The 20229-nt window shown below is 50.9% G+C and overlaps 1 protein-coding gene and 1 non-coding gene across 2 annotated transcripts in view; one reads left to right on the forward strand and one right to left on the reverse strand.

The window, feature by feature from the left end:
* Positions 1-20229, reverse strand: part of HS3ST4 (heparan sulfate-glucosamine 3-sulfotransferase 4) — a 424128-nt gene that overhangs the window by 336524 nt on the left and 67375 nt on the right. The gene's annotated exons all lie outside the window — the stretch shown is intronic.
* On the forward strand, positions 16479-16785 carry LOC149120592 (signal recognition particle RNA). The gene has a single exon (XR_016226394.1).

Genomic DNA, 20229 nt, shown 5'->3' on the forward strand with positions numbered 1-20229 from the left:
ACCATATATGGTGATCTAGAGATATATATGTATGTGTGTATATATGTGCCATATATTTGGAATGTTCAGAGAAGAGACTGTAGAAAATGGGGAAGGACGCTGATTCTTTTCTCTCGTTTCTTTGTAGGTTTTTTTTATGTATTTAAAAAGCAGAGTAAGAGAGAGATCTTCCATTCGCTGGTTCACTCCCCAGATGGCCGCAACAGCCACAGCTGGGCCAGGCTGAAGCCAGGATCCCAGAGCTTCTTCCGGGTCTCTCATGTGGGTGCAGGAGCCCAAGGGCTTGGCTCATCCTCCGCTGCCTTCCTAGGCACATTAGCAGGGAGATGGATTGGAAGTGGAACAGCCGGGTCTCGAACCAGCATCCATAGGGAATGCCTGCATAACCTGCTATGCTACAATGCTGGCCCCAAGCTAATTCTCTTCTAAGAAAGCAAACTGCTCAGCAAACTCATTCATCCCTCGGCAGACAACTTGATTAAGAGGAATAAAGGGTGAGGCATTTTTAACGAGGAGTCATTAAATGAAGATGATCAGAAGTGCTATCAGTGGCTTCCTGATGGTTCAATGGAATAATCCATCTCCCAGGAAAGCTTTGGTCTGCCTTCATGGCCCATGGGGCTGAGTCGGATTCCTTGTTCTGCCACTTACTAGCCGGGTGCCTGAGCCCCTGCGAACCTCAAGTATCTCATCCGGAAAATGGGGATGCATACGCTGCATGAGGCTGTGTGAGGATAAAACAGAAACCTAAGACGTTCTCAGCCCAACATTCTCCACTCTCCATCAGGCCCCTCCCCTGCAGTCTCCCAGCCCCCTCAGCGCTCCGTCCGCATGTTTATTTGGCTAGCACAGCTGAGTGAGAGGTGGAAAAGTCCAAGGAAAAGGTCCTTGTGGGCTTTCTCCTGTAATACTGAGAAATGCTGAGCGTGGGTGTTCACGCCTTCATGAGACCAAGTCGCAACGTGTGTCCTGACCTCCCAGCTCACCTTGGGTAGCCCAGGTGCAATTCCAGCACCTGAGATTTCTCAGGGGAATAAACTGCCCCGCCCCACCCACACACACACAAATCTGCAATTTAAGTAAAAAAAAAAAAAAAAGGTCAGGGAAAAAAGCCTTCATTTCTATCCTGCAAGAGCAGTTCCCACAAAACGAAACGAGAACAGAGGCGAAAGCTAGCGAGCCTGGGTGAGGTACGGAAAGCAGGCCCTGTCCCGAGCTGTCCAGGAGGAGTAGGAGAAGGTGGCGATGGAACAAGGGCGAGGATGTCTCCCAAGAGCTGGGAGCACCAGGGGCCAGCCTTCCTCCATAATCCCTCACATGGATTCCTGCAGCAGCCTTCTAACTGGCCGTGCTGTGCCCAGCTGTGGCCCAAACAATCTGTTCTCAACACCACAGCCAGAGCAATGCTATTAAAACATGAAGTCAGTCTGCTCCTGCACCCAAAACCCTCCACAGCCTTCCCCTCTCACTCAGAACAGGAGTCACCATGACGACAATGATGACAATGATCCCCTGCCAGTCGCCCTGCAGGATCTGCCTCTTTGATGTTTCCCAAGCCCATCAGGCATCCTTCTGCCTCAGGGCCTTTGCACCTGCTGTTTCCTCTTCCTGGAATGCTCTTCTGCCAGAAACTTGCAAAGCTAGTTCCCTCACCTCCACTTTCCTGCACAGTATTTCCATCTTCTGTCACAGTAGATCTGTCCAGAACACAGAAAAGGCATATAATAAATATTTGCTAGGGACCAGCATTGTGGCACAGCAGGTAAAGCCGCAGCCTGCAGTGCCAGCATCCCATATGGGCACTGGTTTGAGTCCCGGCTGCTCCACTTCCAATCCAGCTCTCTGCTATGGCCTGGGGAAGCAGTAGAGGATGGCCCAAGTCTTTGGGCCCCTGCACCTGTGTGGGAGACCTGGAAGAAGCTCCTGGCTCCTGGCTTTGGATCAGCCCAGCTCCTGCCATTGCGGCCATTTGGGGAGTGAACCAGTGCATAGAAGACCTCTCTCTCTCTCTCTCTCTCTCTCTCTTTCTGCCTCTGCCTCTCTGTCACTCTGCTTTTCAAATAATTAAATAAGTATTTTTTAAAAAATAAATATTGGCTGGATAAATGAGTGACTACTGACTCCTAGAAAAGTTATGGAGGTGAGAAGGATACTGAGAGACCTCAAGTAAAGCAGATTAGAGAAAAAATTAAGACAGATCTAACGCCAGGACAGGAAATGCTAATTCTAGGGTTGTCGTAGTGTGAATCCGTCCACCCGCGTGAAGAGCCTGACGTGTTCGCGTCGATCAAGAATCCCTACCCATGTCGCAGGAGAGCACTGCAGACAATGCTTTTCATGACATAAGCACTACAGGCTGAGGCACAGATCAAAATGAAGAGGAAATACTGGCTAAGGAAAATGAACCTCCTAATTAGGGCATAAATACTGCGCCATTTTTTGGTTGTGTTTTAACGGTAAAAATAGAAGGTACTGAATCAGACAAATGTGACTTTGTCAGCAAGAACGTGTCTCAACTATCACAAAGTGTAAAGACTCAGGGAAGATAGAGAGAGATGTCTTAGACTTGAGACATGCTTGTGACCACAAGAGTCAGTCGGGACGAGGACAGAGGGGAAGGACATCCAGGCGAGGATTTGTGCTTCAGTGTGTGCACCTGAGAATGCGCTGCTGTGCACCGCACCTGTGAGTGTGGTCATAGTGACCGTGACCAAGCCAAGCACCTGAGAACTGAGATCGTAACTCCTGCCCCATACCCACACATTGCTGCGCTGCATAACTCCAAGAAGGAACGGGAGTCAAGAGGAGAAGCCAGGGGCCAGTGCTGTGATATAGCGGATAAAGCTTTCATCTGCAGTGCCCACATCCCATATGGGCACCGGTTCGAGTCCCGGCTGCTCTACTTCCAATCCGGCTCTCTGCTATGGCAAAGGGAAATGGCCCAAGTCCTTGGCCCTCTGTACCCATATGGGAAGATCCAGAGGAAGTTCCTGACTCCTGGCTTCGGATCAGTGTAGCTCCGGCCATTGTGGCCAATTGAGAGTGAACCAGCAGATGGAAGACCTCTCTCTCTCTCTCTATCTCTCCCCCCCCCCTTCTCTCTGCCTCTGCTCTCTGTAATTCTGCCTTTCCAATAAATAAAAAAATCTTTAAAAAAGAAGAGAAGCCAATTGTCATGTCACAGCTGGAATTCAACCAAAGGCCAGCCATTGGAGTGAGAGGAGGGAACTAATTTTGGGAAGAGGTCACTGCTGAACCCAAGGCTCAGACTCACCCGGCAGGCTTGGCTCTACAGAAACCAGATTCCATACCAGGACCCCCTAACTCATCTTTCATTCCTGAAATAAACACGGAGATAGCACTGTGTCAGAAGTTCCAAGATGTGTGGCCTCTGGAACCAAGAGCCAGCAGGAAAAGGAAGTGGAGCCCTTATCCTATCAGAGAAGTGTAGCAGAAGGGAACAAGAGAGAGGGCAAGTTTTCCCGCACTGGGACTTTGCAGAAGGCGTCTTACAAGAAGCTGTTATCAGACAGAGCTGGCTTTTGGAGGACACGTACGAGTCTGCTACTCAAGATGAGGAGGAAGAAAATTCCAGACCAAGGAAGCGTGCACGGTAAATGCTATGAGCACGTGTACAGTGTCTGAAATCCAGTTAAGAAACCCAGTGTGCGGGCCGGCTCCGGTGGCGCAGTAGGTTAATTCTATGGGCACTGGTTCGAGTCCCGGCTGCCCCTCTTCCAGTCCAGCTCTCTGCTGTGGCCTGGGAAAGCAGTAGAGGATGGCCCAAGTGCTTGGGCCCCTGCACCCTCATGGGAGACTGGGAAGAAGCTCCTGGCTCCTGGCTTCGGATCGGCGCAGCTCCGGCCGTTGTGGCCATCTGGGGATTGAACCAGCGGATAGAAGACCTCTCTCTCTCTCTCTCTCTCTCTCTCTCTACCTCTCTCTGTAACTCTTTCAAATAAATAAAAAAAAAATCTTTTTTTTTTTTAAAAAGAAATCCGGTGTGCAGTGATTACGAGGCTCTTGTCGTGGGGAGAGGGCAACTTTTCCGATTCGGCAGGGGACGGGACACGTGAGTCTGTGAAGTCCTTCTATGCCACGCCCATGAATTTGGAATTCATTCTGCACCAGGGACCGCTTGCAAGTAGGCAGGTGAGAGGATCGGGTTGGTAACAAGAAGGGCTCTCCCTACCTAACCAGGCAACAAGCCTGGCGTTTTTAGTGACAGAACCAGTGTCCCTCCAGCCTCCCCGCATTCCTCTGATGGGAGGGCCAGGGGCAGGCAACAGCTGTTTATCCTGCAGATACATGCTAACAGCTCTCACTGTCCGTGGAGTCCACAGCAAAACCGTGGGCCTTAGCAAACCTTCCTCTGACACATCCAACAGGCAGGATAGCCAAGGTCTTCAAAAAATGACAGCATGAAATCCATTCGTCTCCCAGAACCCCTGACGGATCCATCTGCCAGTTCACACCTACACACAAACGTGTTAGGTGTGACAGCAGCACCACCACTAAGGCCCCTGCATAAGTAACACTCAATGCTGAAGGTGGAATCCCCGGCGGACAGCAGGGAAAAGAAAAATCACAAAACTGCCAGAAGTGAAAGTCTGAGCTGGGGCATTACAGAGCAAAGGGCTCTGCGACCCTGGAGATGCTGCATTGGCTGCGAAGGGGACAGGAGAGGAGGGTACCTTGTGATCTGCAAACAGGCATCGGTGTCAACTGGCCCATCGCAAAGACGAACGCCAATCCACAAACCCAACAGATAGACCACGCGGGTACTGTGTGTGGAGAAGACACGGTCCTGTGTAATAATAATAATAAACAACACTCGCGCAGTGCCTGCTCTAGGTCAGCACTCTTCTCAGCCCGTCACTTGCTTTTTTTTTTTTATTTTTTTTATTTTTTGACAGGCAGAGTGGACAGTGAGAGAGAGAGAGACAGAGAGAAAGGTCTTCCTTTGCCGTTGGTTCACCCTCCAATGGCCGCCACGGCTGGTGCGCTGCGGCTGGTGCACCGCGCTGATCCGAAGGCAGGAGCCAGGTGCTTCTTCTGGTCTCCCATGGGGTGCAGGGCCCAAGGACTTGGGCCATCCTCCACTGCACTCCCGGGCCACAGCAGAGAGCTGGCCTGGAAGAGGGGCAACCGGGAAAGAATCCGGTGCCCCAGCCGGGACTAGAACCCGGTGTGCCGGTGCCGCAGGCGGAGGATTAGCCTAGTGAGCCGCGGCACCAGCCCCGTCACTTATTTTACATCATCTGCGGCCCAACCCTGAGACAGAAGCTGTTAGCATCCTCCCATTACAAATGAGGAAACAGAGGCACCATTCCTCTTGGAACCCCGGTTTGCCCAACTATGAAATGAAAAGAATGGCAGCGCTTAACTCCCAAGGTGCTGAACCAATTAGGTCACTGCCTGGCACACTGTAGGCAGCCAGTCAATGCCTGCTCAAGGCCAAACCAAGCAGGCATCCAGAGGGCTGGCGGCGGCGACGTACTCACACTGAACAGCCAGCAGCTGCGGCAGGGCACCCACGTCCCACAAAGCGCCTCCTTCAATCTGCTCACCTCTCCCTCCCAGCACTCCAAACACACAGATCAGACCTGCAACGCACTGACCTAGCTGCATTTCAATCAATCTGAGGTGGGCTCAGGTCACCGTCCATCCTACTCCTAGGGGATTAGATGAAATGCAAAAGGTCACCAAATCTCAGTGGTTGAAATTAAAAAAAAAATACAAGGAGATATTCAGTGCAGAGAAACCAGCATGGCCCTAACAGAGACCTTCTGGAACATTCTGTGGAGATCCTGTCTGGGAGCGAGGTTGAGGAAGCATGCGTAGATGAGGAACCAGCCAGCACTGTGACACTCACTTGCCCTACACCAAACATGAGAACCTGGGGAATGGATGTCCTCACGGCCTGTGCTGTGTGTAGCTGGGTACGGTGGGCTGGTCCAGTTTCTTGTTTTACCTAAAAAATCTCAGTACTGGCCCCAGAATCTGCCTGAGAATCCCTCTGACGTCCTGCAGCCTCCGATCCGCGTGCCTCGCAGAGCGGAAGGTGACATGGTGGCCCCGGGTCTGCCCGGCGCTTGTCCTGCCCGTGACGTCAGCAGCCACCTTTGATTTGCAGTCTTGCATCAGACTGTAGCATTACAGGTGTGAAAACGAAATGTCAACTTGTTCTCACTCTCTCCGAGAGAACGGTGAGACAGCGAGCAACGACGAATTCCTCAGACTTAAATGTTTCTCACTTTTCAAAGACTCTTTCTAGAATACATCCTAGAGAGGCTGGGCCTCCTTGGGCTCCACTGACTTTTACAGTACATATTTCCATGTTTCCGTCGAAAGGTTGAGATTTTGAATAGAAGCCTGCAAGAAGATAAAGTCACGAATGTTTGCTCCGTCCTTCATATTCCTGACACACACCGCAAAGGTTCACATGGATCTGTCTACTCAGACCTCTCAAGGGGTGGCAGACCCCAGATGACAAAACAGAGGACCAGAGAAGTTCAGTAACCCAACTCAGGGCCGCACAGCACAAATGCAGGATTCTAACCAAAATAGCTGACTCCAAAATATGGGTCCTTCCCAGGATGACCCTGTGCTAAGATGACACCTGAATGGGCTATTGATGATGAGGTAGGTCATGGTGACATTATGCCTGCTGTCAAACACATCATACGTTCTTCACATTCAGTTTAAGGTCACGGCTTAGGCCAACAGGTGCTATCTTGCTGCAATCAGAGAAGGCCAAATACCATTTTTCATGGTATTGGTCATGACAAGAACATTCTAGAATAATGGTCAGCAAGGTATAATGTGAGTCACATCTAGCCTGCTGCCTAGCTTGGTAAAGATGGTCATATTTCATGCTATAAGGTCAAAGCTGATAGATTTTTTTTTAGAGAATTTTTTTTTTATTTGACAGGTAGAGTTAGACAGTGAGAGAGAGAGACAGAGAGAAAGGTCTTCCTTCCATTGGTTCACTCCCCAAATGGCTGCCAAGGCCGGCACTGCACCGATCCGAAGCCAGGAGCCAGGTGTTTCTTCCTGGTCTCCCATGTGGGCCATCCTGAGCCATCCTCCATGGCCCTCCTGGGCCACAGCAGAGAGATGGACTGGAAGAGGAGCAACAGGGACTAGAACCCGGCACCCATATGGGATACCGGCACTGCAGGCAGAGGGTTAACCAAGTGAGCCACGGCGCCGGCCCAATAGATTTTTTTTTTTTACAGCGATCCATTGGCCCACAAAGCCTCAAAAGAAAACCAACTTACAGTCTGTCCCTTTGGAAAAGTTCAGCAATTCCTGGACTAGAAATGTCCTTCTGTCCTCCATGGCATGCTGCTGGAAGCCAGAAGACACTAAGAGGTGAGAGAGAGCCCAGAGAGGGTGAGAAACCATCAGTGAAAGTGAACTGGGCACAAGCAACAGAGCGCCTCACTCCCCTACACACACACACACACACACACACACACGCACTTACCAAGCACTGTTAGGTGCCAGTCGTTGCAGTAACTACCAGGAAGGCAGCGATAAACCTCAACTTCCGATTTCAGTGAGATACTAGGGGGCCTTCAGAAAACGTTCATGGAAATGCGTCTTACCAAGGAACTACGCTTGAGTTTCAAAAATCTTAGCACCGAGGCCAGCGCTGTGGCATGGCAGGTGAAGCCGCCACATACAGTCCCGGCATCCCACGCAGGCACCAGTTCGAGGTCTGGCTGCTGCACTTCCTATCCAGCTCTCTGCTGTGGCCTGGGAAGGTAGTGGAGGCTGGCTCAGGACCTTGGGCCCCTGCATCCGCATGGGAGACCCTGAAGAAGCTCCTGGCTCCTGCTTTAGGATCTGCGCAGCTCCAGATGTTGTGGCCAGCGGATGGAGTACCTCTCTCTCTGTGTCTACCTCTCTCTATCTGTGTAACTCTGAATTTCAAGTAAATAAATAAATCTTTAAAAAAATCTTAGCACCACAATAAACTTGCCTTTTAATTTTATTTCCCACGAACTCTTGGAAGTACCCCTGTACATATCTTATAATCTCTGCTTCCAAGATCTTACAACTGCATGAGGGAAGAGCCTTGGGAGGAAGCAAAAACCACTCTTCTTTTAAAAGACTTATTTATTTTATCTGAATGGCAGAGTTACAGAGAGAGAGAGAGAGAGAGAGAGAGAGAGAGAGAGGTCTTGTATCTGCTGGTTCACTCCCCAAATGGCGTCAACAGCCGGAGCTGGAGAATCTGAAGCCAGGAGCCAGGAGCTTCTTCCAAGTCTCCCACGTGGGTGCAGGGGCCCAAGCACTTGGGCAATTTTCTGCTGCTTTCCCAGGTGCATTAGAGAGAGCTAAATCAGAAGTGGAGCAGCCGGCTGGCGCCGCGGCTCACTAGGTTAATCCTCCGCCTTGCGGCACCGGCACACCGGGTTCTAGTCCCGGTCAGGGCACCGGATTCTGTCCCGGTTGCCCCTCTTCCAGGCCAGCTCTCTGCTGTGGCCCGGGAGTGCAGTGGAAGATGGCCCAAGTGCTTGGGCCCTGCACCCCATGGGAGACCAGGATAAGTACCTGGCTCCTGCCATCAGATCAGCACAGTGCGCTGGCCACAGCGCACCGGCTGCTGCGGCCATTGGAGGGTGAACCAACGGCAAAGGAAGACCTTTCTCTCTGTCTCTCTCTCACTGTCCACTGTGCCTGTCAAAAAATAAAAAATAAAAAAAAAGAAGTGGAGCAGCCAAGACTTGAACTGATGTCCATATGGGTCAGCTTTACCTGCTACACCACAGTGCCAGCCCCAGAAAAAGCCATTTTTTCCCATGACAGTGAGGAAGTCATCCCAGGCAAACATTTCAACTAGGTCCAACTAGGTACGGCTTCCCAAAGGGGATAAGAGGATGAAATATGCCCCCAAAAGAAAGAAGAGGCTGTGCAAAGATCTGTGGGTAGGACATCACAAAGAGCCACCCACTAGCTGGAGCACACAGGATACTGCACAGGGCCAGGGTGGGCCAGATGGGAGCTTCTAGAAACAGGCTCCATAGGTCTGACCCCACTAAGTTCCATCCCAGCTGCAGGATGGGGATAAGTGACTTCTGTAGCCACCATAATCAGGAGGCCCCCAGATGAAAATTCACATAAAGCACAAAGCGTGGTCCTGAAAACTCATAAGCCCTGAATATTCAAGCTCATTGTCAATAAAACTGTATGGGGTCAAATCGTAACTGTCATGCAAACTCATAGGCTGCCCCCACTGAGCCTCTCACAGGCAGAGAGGAAAGGATCATGAAAGACTTGGCCCACAAGAAAGGGATCAATATAGGATCAGTACAATAGAATGCATTACACCCAAGAGAATGGGTTGAGCCTCAAGCAGGCATCACCCCTTCCTTGCTGTGTGGCCTGAGAGAGGTCACCTAACCACTCTGCGCTTCTGAACTGGGAGTGCTGAAAGAAACAACCTCCTAGGATGGTTTTCAGGATTAAATGAGATGATTGGGTAAAGCGCAAAGCCCAGGGCCCGGTCCAAAGAATGTCAGTTATTATTCGGATTATGGTCAAGGCTATTGTCGCTTGAGTAAAACAAGAACATGTTTTACTTCTCACTTTGTCAGAGGCTCTGACGGAAGAGCTGGGATTTTTATTCACCTCCTGGTGAAAGCACTTTAGACGCTGGATGTCCCCAGTAAAAGCAAAGAAAACCATTCACTGGATGGGAGGTAGCCACCAGTCCAGAAACTTCTGAGAGCTGCTTCACCTTTGAACGCTCTGTGCCATCATCTTTACTGGAAATTCTTGTTAACCACCAAACAAAACTTTCTCGTCTGTATTTTGCACTCAGAAATGGGGCCAAGAATCCTTGGGGTGATCACTAAATCTCTGGTAGAAAAAGAAGGGACAGGCAGGTGCAGGACAGGCGGGCGCAGAGCAGTTGGCTAAGGGGGAAGAACAGAAAGAGGAGGGAGGATTCCACCTGCGCCTGCTGCTACTGTCTTCTCACTGCTTGTGTTGGCAACATCTTATAAATACGTCAGCCCTCAGCATGCATACAAAGGGAAGCCGGTGCAGAATTAGTGACCAACACTTGGCTTTCATTATTTGGAAGTGGAATCAATTAGAATCTGGTTTACTTGCTGAAAAAAAATATGTCATCTACCTTGCACTTCAAACCACAACAGATAAATATGTGCTTATTTAAAACTCCACCTAAAGTCTACGTTTCCCTTTCAAGCCCTCTCAATAGGAGGGGCAATGAAGGTAAAGCTTTGAGTGGTACCACCAGCTGGTCAGGCGGCTCTCAAGGAGATGGCTAGAGACATCAGGGCGTTGCAAATGGAAAACGACTGTGAGGGGTGGACAGCCAGGCAAGGTGCCAAGATCACCAGGCACCCAGAGGGCTCTGAAGTGAGAATGAAGTTGCTGGGTCCCCCTGGCCCAGCAGGCAGCAGAGAGCAAGGAACTGTCCCAGTAAAGCTGAGAGCAGGGCTGATGGCTACAGAGATCAATGGCCAACAGGCTGAGCGCCGGACAGAGACATGAGACAGATCAAAACTCCGTGATGTGCTGCGCCCGCGCGCGCGCGTGTACACACACATACACACACACACACAGACCTGCCTCCAGGTGCAAGTGAAAAGGAAACGAATCTTAAGGTGCCAAGAACCCAGCGGGCCTGCCTTTGTTCTGGGGCGGGATCTCCTGCTTGTGGAGAGCTGGCCCCTCTGATCCCGGCCTCCAATTCACACTGCTTTTCATGGTCTGACCCAACAGAGACTGGAACCTGAGATCACAAACTCCAATGCCTGCAAGGAGCCAGTGAGGTCTCTTCAGGCGGTGCAGTGGGCCAGGAGTAACAGCAGGGAGTGCTGGGGACTGTGGCCAAGTGGAGAGCCGACACCTCTCCAAAGGGGCTGCAGCCCCTTGGTGCCAGTGGGGGCCCAGCTGGGTGAGAGTATGGAGGCAACATTGTTCCATCTTTTCATTTCCTTTAAAGAAGCCACCAGTCCCTATTTTAAGGCGAAATCTCCCAATTTTAATGTATTAAAGTGATTCAAACTTGTCTTAAAACTCTAGGGAGGGGCCGGCGCAGTGGCTCACTTGGCTAATCCTCTGCCTGTGGCGCTGGCACCCCAGGTTCTAGCCCCGGTTGGGATGCCAGATTCTGTCCCGGTTGCTCCTCTTCCAGTCTAGCTCTCTGCTGTGGCCCGGGAGGGCAGTGGAGGATGGCCCAAGTGCTTGGGCCCTGCACCCGCATGGGAGGCCAGGAGGAGGCACCTGGCTCCTGGCTTCGGATCAGCGCAGCACACCGGCCATAGTGGCCATTTGGGGGGTGAACCAATGGAAGGAAGACCTTTCTCTCTGTCTCTCTCTCTCTCTTACTGTCTATATCTGCCTGTCAAAAAGGTAAAAATAAATAAATAAATAAATAAATAAATAAATAAATAAAAGCTCTAGGGAGGTCTTAATCTGATCTCTGATTTACACCTGTCCCTCTGTCCACTGAGAATGGCAGGATGCAGGTGTCCCTGGAGAAGAACTTTTATAATAAAAGAAACGAGGAGACCAATGTACAGCTACAGATCCAGCGTTACCATAGGAAGCTCACTCGCAAGACCGGCAGGCCCTGCTCCAGCTGGTCTGCAGCTGGTCTGCAAAATGTTCAGTGCGTGCCTGGAGCCGGCTTCTCAGCTGCTGGCCTGCCCACACCTGGTAGGAGCGCTTACCCTGACTTCCTGGCACCAAGGAGTCTGTCTTTGTGTCTGCTGTCTGTTCACCAAATGAGAAAGAAAGAGAGAGAGAGGAGACGGAGGGGGTGTCTGGCAGAGCCTGCTACCCCAACTCTAGATAAAGGATTTCTCCGTGAGATACACTCCTTTTTCAAGCCAATACAGGACTGCATCAATGCAAAAATACAAGTCAGTAAATCACACTAGAAGAATACACATGCGTGAATATACAGTCACGTGCCAGGAACCAATGTGATCACATATAATGACGGTGATCCGGCACGATGACAATGGAGAGGAAGATTCCTAGTGCCTGGTGACATCCTGGCTGTCATCACGTCCAAGCACAATGTGGCACTCACACGTCCGTGGTGTTGCTGGCGTCAGCACACCTGCAGCGCACCAATGGTAGAAAAGTGTGGCGCATACAATTACGTCTGGGGCGTGATACTGGATAATTATAGTAAAGGACTATGACACTGTTAATTACCATACTTTTTGTTAGGGTGTACTCCTTATGCTTATAAAAAATGTTGACTATAAAACAGTATGCTGTATCATACACCTCCTGTTCACTGCACCTTCCGATTGTATCAGGAGGCCGTGCAGTATGACTGGCCTACACCATCTAGGCTGTGGAAGTACACTCTAGGACCTCACAGATGACGAAGCCACCCAGTCACGCCCTTCTCAGCATGCATCCCCATCAAGGGACACAAAACTGTGTGGGTACATGTGAGTGTCTGTGTGTGTGTGTACATGTGTGGGTGGTGTGTGCATGTGTGTTATGTATGTGCACATGTGTGTACATGTATGTATATGTCTGGGTATATGTGTGTGCATGTGTGTGAGTGCATATGCCCGTGTGTGTGCACATGTGTGTACATGTCTGTGTGGGTGTGCTGTACCAGGGATCTTCACAAAGCTCATGGGATGATGAAAAAAGCAGTCATGAACTTCAAAAACTTTTGCACCAAGGTAAGTACCTTTTAATTCCACTTCTCCATGAACTTTTTGAAACCCCCTTACTTGTATAGACACACATATGTATGCATATCTATATAATATAATTTCAATTATGTTGACCTGAACTATGATAAATATAACAAAGCCACACAGCAAAGTCTGGGGTATCAGTAAGAGCGGGGCTCCAAACCTGAAGATCTAGTGTAGTTGCTTTCCACACCTGACAGGTGACGCCCATAGGTCAAGACCCTTCATCTCCCCGGGCCTCTACTCTCTCTCCCGTGAAATGGGAAGGTTTAAGACTTCAGCTTTGGATCTCTGATCTCCACCATGAAAAGCCGTGACTCTGTCTGCCCATGTACTAAGTGCAGGGCCGGTGATGCCACACGCTGGGCATGAACAAATCTGCTGGGACATTGAGAAGAGCCCGTCAACAGGGCCCAGCTGGGGTCTGATCTCATAGTTCACCTGCTGTGCACCCCTGGCCGTGTGGCTTAGCCTTGCCGAGTTTCCATTCCCATTGGGAAACAGTCATGAACACCTGCAATGCACCAGGCACACAGCACATCCTCACACTCCTCCAAGTCTTGGGTTCTGAGTCTTCCAAATGGAGATGGTGAGAGCCTTCCACTCGTCGGAGGTTTGGGAAGGAAAGAATGAGATGAGGTACATGGAAGCTCATTATACTGTCACTGTGCGCAGTGGGCTTGCTTCCATCACGTTTTGCAGACCCACGCCCCCAGACTTCCTGTGACGTCAAGGTGTTTGGCTTTCTTCATCATCCTATCCCCAGTGCTTATCACAGTACCTGGATCACAACAGACATTCGACGATTATTTACTGTAGCAGGCATTCGGTGTAGTGGGGTCGCGCGCTTGGACACACACATCCCATATCACAGGGCCTGATTCGAGTCCCCACTCCTCTGCTTCTGATACAGCTTCCAGCTGATGGGCACCCTGGGAGGCAGCAGATGACGACGGCTCAAGTATTTGGGTCCCTGCCGCCCACATGGCAGCCACAGATTGAGTTCCAGGCTCCTGGTTTTGGCTAGACCCATCCCTGGCTGCCACAGGCCTTTGAGGAATGAACCAGCAGATGCATAATCTCTCTTTCTGTGTCTTTCTGCCTTTCAAATAAAATGAAAATAAAAATAACTTTTTTGAAAATCAAAGGGTTAGCAGCTTGTTAGTTAATCTTAAAAACCCATCATTGGCCGGCACCATGGCTCACTAGGCTAATCCTCCGCCTTGCGGCGCCGGCACACCGGGTTCTAGTCCCAGTCGGGGCACCGGATTCTGTCCCGGTTGCCCCTCTTCAAGGCCAGCTCTCTGCTATGGCCAGGGAGTGCAGTGGAGGATGGCCCAAGTGCTTGGGCCCTGCACCCCATGGGAGACCAGGGTAAGTACCTGGTTTCTGGCTTTGGATCAGCGCGGTGCGCCAGCCACAGTGCACCAGCCGTGGCGGCCATTGGAGGGTGAACCAACAGCAAAAGGAAGACCTTTCTCTCTGTCTCTCTCTCTCACTGTCCACTCTGCCTGTCAAAAAAAAAAAAAAATCATCATTTAAAAGAAAATTAAATAAATATTAACTGATTTGAAAAGGCCATGTGTACATAGATGACTGATAGATGACAACAGACAGATTAATAAGTAAAGTGACCAATGAGAATGAGTGGACAGGAAAAACAAAAATAATTGTCACCAGCTAATACCATCTCTCTTCTCTCTAGGTATTGACTTGGAAACTTTGGTCTGCCAGGCATTTCTAACTGCAAACTAAAACCTCAATGAATGCAAGCTTTCCCACCCACATGCCTTGAGTAGACTTGCTCCTCCAATTTATTCTTCACTGATCGGTCACTGAATGGAGATGAACTTGCTTCCAAATGCTTCCTTTATGCCAGGAGTTGGGGTAAGCACCTTGATCTCACTTCAGCCTCACTCTCCTGGGAACTGGGCATTGTTCTCCTCCCCATTCATGGCACAGCAGCCTGAGGCCAGTGGGTGGTGGTGCCTATTGAGAGCCTTGTTCACCCAAGCCCAGAGATGTTTGCACATCCGGGACATCATAGACTAGAAGAGCAGAGGATAGGTTTTGCATCGTCCTGGGATTCTGGCCTTTCTCACTTAATGCACTGTGCTCCTCCTAACGATGGTGACGATGGTGGTGACTTTTTTTTTTTTTTTTTTTTTTTGGACAGGCAGAGTTAGATAGTGAGAGAGAGAGAGAGAAAGGTCTTCCTTCCTTTAGTTCACCCCCCAAATGGCCACTACGGCCAGCACGCTGCACCAATAAGAAGCCAGGAGCCAGGTGCTTCCTCCTGGTCTCCCAATTGGATGCAGGGCCCAAGGACTTGGGCCATCCTCCACTGCCTTCCCAGGCCACAGCAGAGAGCTGGACTGGAAGAGGAGCAACCGGGACAGAATCTGACACCCCAACCAGGACTAGAACCCAGGGAGATGGTGCCGCAGGTGGAGGATTAGCTTAGTGAGCCACGGCGCCGACCAATGGTGGTGACCTTTAACCAGATGGGTAACTCGGCTTTGAGCCCAGCCCTCTGCCATGACAAGAGGCACCAGCAGTGTGCAACTGGGCAACTCAGCTATGATCCAACCACATGCTACCCCCACTTCCAGAGCCACCTACTCAGCAAAGCAACAGGCTGTGCCTGAATTGGATGAGCATGCCTGGACTTGGGTGAGGCACCCAACTCAAGAGACACGTCCAGTACACGTGGGTCAACAGTGACCTTGACGCTGGTGATGGAGAACTCTTTCCACTGGGAGGCTTTTCACTGGGACTTAGCTAAGTGGCTGAAGGCCCTCCCTCTGGGCTAAGAGGAGCAAGTACACAGAACTGGAGAAACCAAGACCCCAGGCAGAGCAGAAAAGGGACAGGAAGATGGCCCAGGCCCTCTGGGGAGACTGCGTTCCAGCCCCGAGGCCTGATTTCAGAAGGACAGAATCACTCCCTCTCCAACCCCCACTGAATCTCTCGGGCCTAAGCAATGACCTGCTCTGATTTTTTTTTTTAAGAATTATTTTATTTATTTGAAAGAATTACAGAGAGAGGTAGAGCCAGAAAGAAAGAGAGAGAGAGGTCTTCCACTCCGCTGGTTCACTCCCCAAATGAACGCAATGGCCAGAGCTGAGCTGATCCGAAGCCAGGAGCCAGGAGCTTCTTCCAGGTCTCCTGTGGCATAGCAGGTAAAGCTGCTGCCTGCAGTGCTGGCATCCCATATGGAGCTGGTTCGAGACCCGGCTGCTCCACTTCCAATCCAGCTCTCTGCTGTGGCCTAGGAAAGCAGTAGAAGATGGTCTAAGTCCTTGGGCCCCTGCACCTGTGTGGGAGACCCAGAAGAAGCTCCCGGCTCCTGGCTTCGGATCAGTGCAGCTCTGGCCGTTGTGGCCAATTGGGGAGTGAACCAGCGGATGGAAGACCCCTCTCTCTCTCTCTCTCTCTCTCTCTCTCTCTGCCTCTCCTTCTCTCTGTGTAACTCGAACTTTCAAATAAATAAATAGATCTTAAAAAAAAAAAAAAAAACCATGGCTGTGCCACCAGCCTTGGCAGTTTTATTTCTTCCCTTCTCACGTTTTCCCTTTCAGCCATTTCTCCTCTTTCATTCCTGAGCTGTTTTGCTAGCAAAGGAGACGGCTGCTAGGATCAAAAGCGGGTCTCGCACAAGGCTACTCTTACCTCAACTGACACCGGGGCAAGTCCACACAGGCTCGGCACCGTACAGAGGTATTTTTTGATCTCCTCCTCTTTGGTAGAAATGCGATTACACCAGCCGGCGCGGTGACGCGTGCCTGTAGTCCCAGCTACTCGGGAGGCTGAGGCCGGAGGATCGCTTGAGTCCAGGAGTTCTGGGCTGTTGTGCGCTATGCCGATCGGGTGTCCGCACTAAGTTCGGCATCAATATGGTGACCTCCCCGGAGCGGGGGACCACCAGGTTGCCTAAGGAGGGGTGAACCGGCCCAGGTCGGACACGGAGCAGGTCAAAACTCCCGTGCTGATCAGAAATGCGATTACACCAAGATCCACATTCATGGCCACGGCAGCTGCCCAGATGGCAGGGCACAGAACAGCACCTTCTAAACCTAGCACTCCCCACTACACTACGGTGACAGCTCCCTCCCTCCGTCTCCCTATCTGTGGAGCTAGCAGTCATCTGAGGCCCAGGCCCTGGGATCCGGGAGCCATCTCTATTCTAGGGCAGTCACGAGGAGATGTCCGGTAGAATGCAGCCAGTGAGACGTGCCAAGTTGGCAAAAGCAACGGTGATATTTCCAAACACTGGCTGGCACCGGGCGGAGTGATGACAGCATTTCCTGCTGGGGAAAACAGACACAGACACACAGGAGCACGCACAGGGTGTGGTGCGTGTCCCGGCTGCGTGTGATCCTCAGCCTCTTCGTACCTCCGCTTCCTCATCTGCCCTGTGGGGCTGAACTGTACACAGCGAAAGAGAAGGCACCGAGGGAGGTGCCCGTCCCACGGGAGGGTCCACTATGCCCTGAGTCTCCTCCCTTTCTCCTGCAGCTCTGCAGGCTGCCCCCGTCCAGATGTGCGGAGCCTCAGTCCTCTGGGTCTGGCTGCCTGCGGGCACTTCCCAGAGATGTCCTAACACGGCCCAAACGGAATCCATCCTCCTCCCTGTACACCTGCTCATCTTTCTGTGCTCCTGCATCACGCACAGGGACCACCGTCCACCCAGTTGTTAAAGCCGGAAGTTGGCGTGGACGCTGTGTTCTCTTCCATATCTGCCTCCTCATTTCTTGACCTCATCACTCTCTCCATCCTTGCTTCTGCCTCCCTAATGCAGTCCAGGCCACTCCCGATAGCAGGGTCCTGACTACTACACACCCTCCCTTGCCGCCTTCTCACCCATTCTCCAACCCCACAGCTTGAGTAAACTTCCTAAAAAGTCAAATCAGAACATGTCATTCCCTTATTTCAAAATCTTAAAAGTGGTTGGGACCGGCGCTGGGCTTGTGATGCCGGCATCCCACATGGGCACCTGTTCAAGATCAGGCTGCTCCACTCCCGATCCAGCTCCCTGCTAATGCACCTGAGAAAAGCAGGGGGAAATGGCCCAAGTCCTTGGACCCCTGCACCCACATGGAAGAGACCTAGATGAAGCTCCTGGTTCCCAGCTTCAGCCTGGCTCAGCCCCGGCTGTTGAGAGCATTTGGGGAATGAATGAACCAGCAAATGGAAGACACGTCTGTCTATCTGTCTATCTGTCTCTCTCTCTTTCTCTCTCTCTCTCTCTCCCTCTTCTCTCTGTGTAACTCCGACTTTCAAATAAATAAATACACCTTTTTAAAAAAATGTCCAGTGGCTCCCCACAGCCTTCAGCCCAATAGAGAATTGAGAATTTGTTCACCTGCCATGGCTGATATAGGAGCCCTTTACTGCCACATCTCTTGCCTCGCCTCCACCTTGCCTTTAAGGTCCAGATAGAATCTCTTCCGATCTCCGGACTGCACCCTTCACAGCTCTCCATGGAGTTACTGGCTCCTGGCTTCAGCATGGCCCAAATGTGGCTGTTGTGGCCATCTGGGGAGTGAATCAGTAGATGGAAGAATTCTGTGTGTGTGTGTGTGTGTGTCTATGTGTGTTTATCTTCTCTATCACTCTCTGCCTTTCAAATAAACAAATCTTAAAAAAAAATGCTCATTTTGGTGCAAACATTAAAATCCATGCATTTCAGAGGCCTTCAAAAAGTTCATGCAAACACATATGATGAAAATACTATGCCTGGATCTCAAAATGTTTTGTGTGCCAAAATGAACTCCTCTACTAATTTCTACTAATTGCACTTTTCCAGGAACTTTTTGAAGCACCCTTGTATCCGGTAAATGCAGACATAATCTGACATTCAAGGGTTTCCAGAGGCTTGGGAGGACAAAGTCTACTCTGGACCCCCCGAGGGCCTTCGCTGGCTTTACTTCCTTTGGCTTCAACCCCTGGGAGGAGATTCCGGAGATATTTCCACCTGCCTGGGCTGTTTCCCAGGCTGCTGAAGTGGTGCAGCAGAAAGCAAACAGCCCTTGAAATCAATATCTGCTGCAGCTCCCCCCAACACAGGTTTCTCCTACAGACCTGAAGTTTTCTATGATGACTCTGGGCCTTGCATGACCTCAGCCAGAGCAGGAGCAGCCTTATCGGGCCACTCGCTCCCAGGGCGCGCTGCTGCTGCGACATGAAAATTGCAACTGCCAGGGGCCAAGTGCACAGGAAGGGCTTCATGAGCAGGTGCATGAGACCAGCAATGTGGCATCCTGTCTCCTGGGCACCTTGGTGTCTCCCTCATTCCAAACACACATTTCAAGACCCAGCAGCTGAACAGATCTGGGTCGCTCACTACGTCTGGATTCCTTTCTCCTTCTGGTTCAGCATTTTCACCACTGGCTTCCTCCTGGGCTTTTTGCTTGAGTCAAAAATCCCTGGCAGATGCTCCTGGAAGCTTTGTCCCATCCTCCTCTCATGAGCAGTTCTCGTAAGCAGCAGCGTTGCCAGAAGGCAACAAGATGGGTTCATCCTTTCTGCTCTTCACGGAACTACCGGGCAATGTCCCAACTGATGTCCTGTCTCCACTGAGAACCTTCCAGAAGGGCACTGCAATCATGAGCAAGAACTCTGGGCTCAGACTGAGCCAGGTTCAAATCCTGCCTCTACCAAGTTCCTGACTCAGCTGGGGCTGCTGTCACAGAAGATCACAAAAATAAAATATATTGGCTTTTCATGGTCTGGAGGCTGGCTGGATGCCACCCAGGTGGACCACAGTGGTCAGGGTCTTAGTGGGAGCCACATTCCTGGTTATGTTCTCCTATGGGCTCATGTCTCTTCCTTCTTTTCTTTTTTTTAAAGATTTATTTATTTATTTGAAAGTCAGAGTTACACAGAGAGAGAAGGAGAGGCAGAGAGAGAGAGAGAGAGAGAGAGAGAGAGAGAGAGAGGTCTTCTATCCGATGGTTCACTCTCCAATTGGCTGTAATGGCCGGAGCTGCGCTGATCCGAAACCAGGAGTCAGGAGCTTCCTCGGAGTCTCCCACGTGGGTACAGGGGCCCAAGGACTTGGGCCATCTTCTAGTGCTTTCCCAGGCCATAGCAAAGAGCTGGATCAGAAATGGAGCAGCCAGGACTGGAACCAGCATCCATATGGGATGCCGGAGCTTTAGGCCAGGGCGTTAACCCACTGAGCCACAGTGCTGGCCCCTCTTCCTTTATTTCCAAGGGCAATAACCCTCATTACAGAGGCTCCATCCTTGGGATCTCATCTAAACCTGATCATCCCCCGACAGCCCCTGTCTCAGCATCTTTGCTTTGTAGATGAGGACATCAGCATGGGAAGGGAGGAAGAGAGGCACAGATGTGCACCTGCATCCCTGGGCAGCCCCTCAACCTCTCCAAACTGCCTCTCCTCTGTTGTGAAACGAGACAGGTACCAGCGATCTCACAGGCTGGTCATGAGGAGTAAATTAATATTAGAATGTTAATGTGATTATATGTGAGTATGTAATTAGTATATTAA

This window comes from Oryctolagus cuniculus, chromosome 19, assembly GCF_051225735.1.
Source record: "Oryctolagus cuniculus isolate XC-2025 breed Fujian yellow rabbit chromosome 19, ASM5122573v1, whole genome shotgun sequence".
Taxonomy (NCBI): domain Eukaryota; kingdom Metazoa; phylum Chordata; class Mammalia; order Lagomorpha; family Leporidae; genus Oryctolagus; species Oryctolagus cuniculus.